Genomic DNA, 6,041 nt, shown 5'->3' on the forward strand with positions numbered 1-6,041 from the left:
AGGGGCAACCTGTCAAAAAAAAAAAAAAAAAAAAAAAAAACTGGCACGAAGGGGGCTCATATCCATCTTTATTGATAATGCTGTCCACTTGTTAAGGGGAGCATGAAATATTCAATAGAACAGAAGAGAAGATAAATACACAGAATGATCTTTAAAAAGAAGACAGAAAAGAACAAGACAAGAGAATTACAATAAAGTTCTGGTGAGATGGTTTCATCAACTATCAACCTCATGTCCATTGAATGCTACATTCTGCTGTGGTGGTGCTTTATTTTCACTATTGTTATGTTGTGGTTGTTGTTCTTTTTCTCTACCTATGTTTACATGTTAATCCTTTTTTCACTTATAAATCACCATTTCAAATCAAGATCGAAAAAATATAATCCTACACTTCTCCTACAGGTACCTTTTCCACCTAAATGATTAAAAGTTCAAGATGATTGCCAGGATAAATATTTGTAAAGTTTTATTTTCATGAGAAAATTTGGACAGACTTCCTAATATAACCCCCCCCCCCATTTTTGCCATGACCACTCTATTGTACCCTACACTAGGTAGCTTACTCATGGATGAATGCATGCACACACATTTGGCGAGTGGGTGGGCATTAGTGGTGGTGGGGGGGGGGGGGACATGCAATTTTGTAAGGGAGTCTTGCCAAGAAATTTTGCTGTGGCAAGACAAAATAAATTGTGAAAGAAAAGCATCACTTTGAGCTTGTTACTGTTTTGATTAAAATATTACAAAGCCTCCAATAAACCTCAGCACTGTGTGTACACATATTTTTTTTTTTATTAATGAGGTATCACATGGAATGCTACAAAATAACAAATTTTGTTTTGTTTTGTTTTGTTTTTTAGTGCATTCAGCACAAATTACCAAAGAATGACACACATTACTTGGCATTAGTGCTGTCAGCTGCATTACACATGACTGGATCCTGTTAAAAGTAACTGCTGTAGTGTATGATGACAATCACCAGTTGGTAAACCCTACCTCATGAGATAGGACCTACTTACTATTGAGAGTATGGAGGAGTTATACCACTTTTGCTCCATTTACTGCATGTCCAAGTCTTCATCCAATCAAAACACGAAGGCCCGTAATCTTCTATAGACCAAGGTTTAACCCCATTTTAAACCCACTTTAGGCCAAACAGTGGTTTAAACAAAGTATAAGTTTTTAGCAGAATATGAAAGGGCCATAGGGCAAGAGTACAAACTAAAAGAGTAAGACTCACAGCAAACTAAATTAAATCTATTATAGTTGCATGAAAAAAAAAAAGTTTTATGTTTCGATACAACTTTCAGAAGTGACCCTCTATAAACAGCCTTTGTCACAAAAGTGATTGAACTTGATCATAACAGAAATTCCACTTGATTGCCAAGGAGAAAGAAAAAAAAAAGTAAAAACACAGCACCACACAACCTGTCGGGGAGCAGTGATATACGATCGTAACTTGAACTCCGCGCATGCCGCTCTCGGCTCGCTCTCTCTTTTCTCTGTTCTTCGCACACCAACTACAAAATTGCTACCGATATTCGGAGATGCGAGCTACCCGGCCCCAGGCAGCACTGTCGCCGCAGCCGCCCGTTCGTTCGGGTGCAGCAGGCATGATTTCAGGGTTCGTGACTGAGATAGATACACTTGCAAATGGCAGTGCGTCAAACCGACCAAACTTTTAATCAGACAAGTAAATTCATGAAGATCTAATCATACCTTATCCAACTACGTAACGTCCCACAGATAAGCCAAAGATGGACACGACAGACTATCACCTCGTAGTAGCTGTAACTCTGCTCTTACTGATGACTGTATGGAAGTGTGGCATGTGTTTTCTTGGTTTATGTCAACAACAGGTGAATCGCCGAGAGATGATGAGACGGCGTTGGCGCTGGTGATGGCCTTGCAGCGCTGCAGGCACAGAACTCAGTTCTGTGGCCGGCTGGCGTGTTTTTTTTAGACGGCACAGATTGGGGAAACTAAAAATCTGTCGGGGACCCTATCCCTAAACCTAACCCTAATCCTAATCCTAACCCTAACCATCAAACCCTAACCCTAACCCTAACCCTAACCCTAACCCCAACCCTAACCCTAACCCTAACCATAACCATAACCAAAAACCCTAACCCAACGTTTTTCCCATAGGTTTAACACGCGCCATGCCCCAATCTGTGCCGTCTTAAAAAAAACGCGCCCGGCTGCAGGCAGGAAAACGCTTGTACGTCGAAGTAGAACATAGATGGCGCCATTGAAAATACCATGTCAGTACCATGTCAGTGCCGTATGTCGACCACGTCGACCACTCGTGTTGCGCAATCAGCAACCGTCAACTGTGTTGAGAGTGAAAATGGTATCAAACAAGAAACAAATCAAAGCTTGGCCTTATGAGTTGGTTATCATAAATCTTCTGCCTACTCCACCTCGGAAATTTGTTTTGTGTTTTGTATTGTTTTCTACTCCAATTAGATTAAATGATGATGACAATAAAGACTTGCCGAAGAATGATTCTAAGCATAATTCACCATTTGCAGAGTAAACAAAACCCCTGCATTTGTGCTTCAAAATACATGGCCGGCAGAACCGGGGGGGTGGGGGTGGGGCTGTGGGGGCTTGGGGACTTTTTGTGCACCATACAAAGGAATACGTAAGGTGTCATCACTTTGGGACCCCCACTTTTTTTAACGACGGAAGTATGTAACATAAGTGGCACTAAAAAGGAATAGACAGAGATCTTGAAGTGTGATCACGGTAAGGTTATGTTTTTCCGCTGAAGACCCCCCCCCCCTTTTTTTTTTTTTTTTTTTTTGCTTGTCAGCTGAAGAAACCCGGAAGTGGGAGGGGAGAGATGAGCTGACGACCATTTTTTTCTTTTTTTTTTTTGCTTGTCAGCCGAAGAAACCCGGAAGTGAAGTGGAAACGGAGAGATGAGCTGAGGACCTCTTTTTTTCTTTTTTGCTTGTTAGCTCATCAAACCCGGAAGTGCCCCCCCTCCCCCCACTTTAAAATTGAAATAGTTCCAAAATATGAGTTAGGGATAGAAACAACCAATGTAGAATTTGAATCCAAAATGTGAACAATAGTTATAGTAAAACAAAATCCAGACTAAACCGTCTAGAAAAACAGACATATCTCCTTACAAGCGCGCCGGCACACTTCTGGTTTTTTTTTTTTTTTTTCGTTTTTTTTTTTCGTTTTTTTTTTTTTTTTTGGGGGGGGGGGGTGCAAAATCTCGACGGGGGCACATTATGTGACGGTGTGAGATCTTCGGTGAGGGAGCGAAGCGACCGAGCCGGGGGGGGGGTGGGGGGGGGGGGGGGAGGGTGTGGGAAGGGGGATTGTCCCCCCTCCCATGAGTGTTCTTGAAGACCACTCATACCTCATGATTTCTCATGTTTGTATTGTAATGATGCCTATATTCAATATTGTTTACTGTTTTTGTTTGACTGGGAGGGGGTAAATGGTGAGTCGACATATCATGGTGAATGTCTTTTACTATGATGGGTCAGGATACAAAGGAAAACTGAGAGTGGTTGTATGAATAAAAAGTGAATTAGCATGGTTGAATGAGACATTTCTATGTGGGTGTGACATTAAAAAACTCTTCTCAGTATTATATATTTATAGTTTATATTACCACGACCAATATCACTGTTCCATGAAAAATAAGTGATATTTCTTAACTTTCCTATTTCTTAGTTCCCAGTTCCAAAAAGCCTTATCCTCCTTTTTGTTTGAGTCAATTTGAACGTGGCAATTGACTTGCACTTTGAGTCATTCAGGAATTAATATAATATCCAGCAGCGATTTGCGTGATTTAATGCCAAACGTACAAATCATTGTCAAGTATAAGCACCCTGTAATGAAACAGCGGTTATTAATTTTGTGCGAAGTTTTCAGAATGCCTTTGTGGAGTTTGTGTGTAACATTTTAACTGTTTGTTTTGACATTGCGACACACCATTAGTATGCATGTGTTGATGTTGTTAATCGCATGCCACATAGGCAAACCTAAACAAAGCTCCTTTAGATTTTTTTTTTGTATTCAAGTGCATCATGTACCTATTTTTTTTTCTCCATGCAAAGTAGTCACACTTATTGTCCCACGCAAGATATCGATGTCTGGAGCCACTCTTTCAGAAATGATAAAATATGTTTTGATGACCCAACTGGGCCACCCAAAATTTCTTGTATAGTGCGTACATTGTTTTAATGTGTTTTTTTTTTTCTCTCATCCAGAAAAGGGGAGAATAACTCAATGCTTGATAATGCAGGATACACGAATTTCAGCTACATAACTACCGCGATCAGGGGTTCAATGCAATCTCAGATCGTCACTTATATTGTTTTCATGGCCAAACTCAGTCTTAATCTTACGACCAAACTATTTCTCAAGGCCAAATTTCACGGCGAAATCTTAGATATAAAAAAAGAGAGAATTATTTATACTCCTTATAGATATAAAATTATATGTGGTGTCATGGAATATATAGGATCGTACGTACCTCAACTCAATATTGAGCATATCATGTTTGACATAATAGTTAGTGGACTTAATCAGTCATGAAGCCTTTTATCACCGACCTGCCGATTTCACATAAATATCTAGTTTTTCAATCATTTCAATGTTACAATAACATATTTTATTTTCAACGTTTTTCTTTCTTACTTCTTGTCATTGAGCACTTGGTAGGCCTATATTATTTGAAGCACTTTAACCTGCCAATCTGCATGAATATCATGGTTTGGTTACTTCATGACTTAAATGTTTCAATGATTTGATTCCCTTTTTATGCTTTCTAACCATTAAAAAGCAGCATTTTTATGATTCTGATGGCCCGAGCGAGAGAGACAGACACAGACACACAGAGCCAAAAAGACAGACAGAAGCATCAGAGATAATGAGTATGAGAATGAAAAGCTTTTTGTGCAATTAGTTTAAACCTCTCTTGAAACAGTATTTTCTTAGTCACTTCAGAAAAAAATATATATCTCAATTTATCGCAAATCTTATGATTTCAGAATCGAGTGCTATGTAGGAATAATCAATAATCTTTGCGACACTAGTTCCTTTCCCCAGCAGTTATATATTTGCTTTTTCTGCTATCAGCAAAATCCGCTCCTATCATTGATTCGTCGCGAAACCAAAACGCGAGACACAACACACGGGTATATATCCTTACGTTGATGAATAGCTCATTTCCCTTACCACTTAGATGTGCGAAATTTAGTTTGTTGCTAGAAGCTTATCTCTGTTCCTGTCTAGTCTTTTGTTTAAAGGACAAGTTCACCTTCATAAACATAAGGATTGAGAGAATGTAGCAATATTAGTAGAACACATCATTGAAAGTTTGAGGGAAATCGGACAATCCGTTCAAAAGTTATGAATTTTTGAAGTTTTTGTGCAGTAACCGCTGGATGAGAAGACTACTGCAGTGTGTGAATAACTTAGATGTCACATGCGACAACAATATAAGGAAAATATAAAGAGAATTTCACAAAATTTCATCTTTTGAAAAAAGTACGCATTCCCCCTACTCGTTACCGACAAATGTTATGGGTAATATTATTCCCCCTGCCTTTAGAAAGAGGCAAGTCAAGTGCTCTTTTATTATGCGAAAAAAGTGAAAATATGTTGAATTTTCTTTACATTTTCTTTATACTGTTGTACGCATATGACTCACAAGCTGTAGTAGTCTCCTCATCCAGCAGTTCCAACACAAAAATTTTAAAAATTCATAACTTTTGCATCGATTGTCCAATTTTCCTCAAACTTTCACTGATGTGTTCTACTAATATTGTTGCATTCTCTCAATCCTTATGTTTATGAAGGTGAACTTGTCCTTTAAGTAATCGCAACATCTACTGCTTCGTGTTGACAAACGTCGCTCAACGCTTAAAAGCGCCGACGTAACAGAAAAAGTGACACCAAACTATAATATCATGATTTATAGGTTGGCCTACTATAGTGGACTATTGAAAGAAGAAATTAAAGTGGACAGGTTGCAGTTAGGCCTATATACGTGTATCATAATATTAAAA

This window comes from Diadema antillarum, unplaced genomic scaffold (genome assembly GCF_040938485.1).
Source record: "Diadema antillarum isolate AM-2024a unplaced genomic scaffold, OU_Dant_1.0 seq00001774_RagTag, whole genome shotgun sequence".
Taxonomy (NCBI): Eukaryota; Metazoa; Echinodermata; class Echinoidea; order Diadematoida; family Diadematidae; genus Diadema; species Diadema antillarum.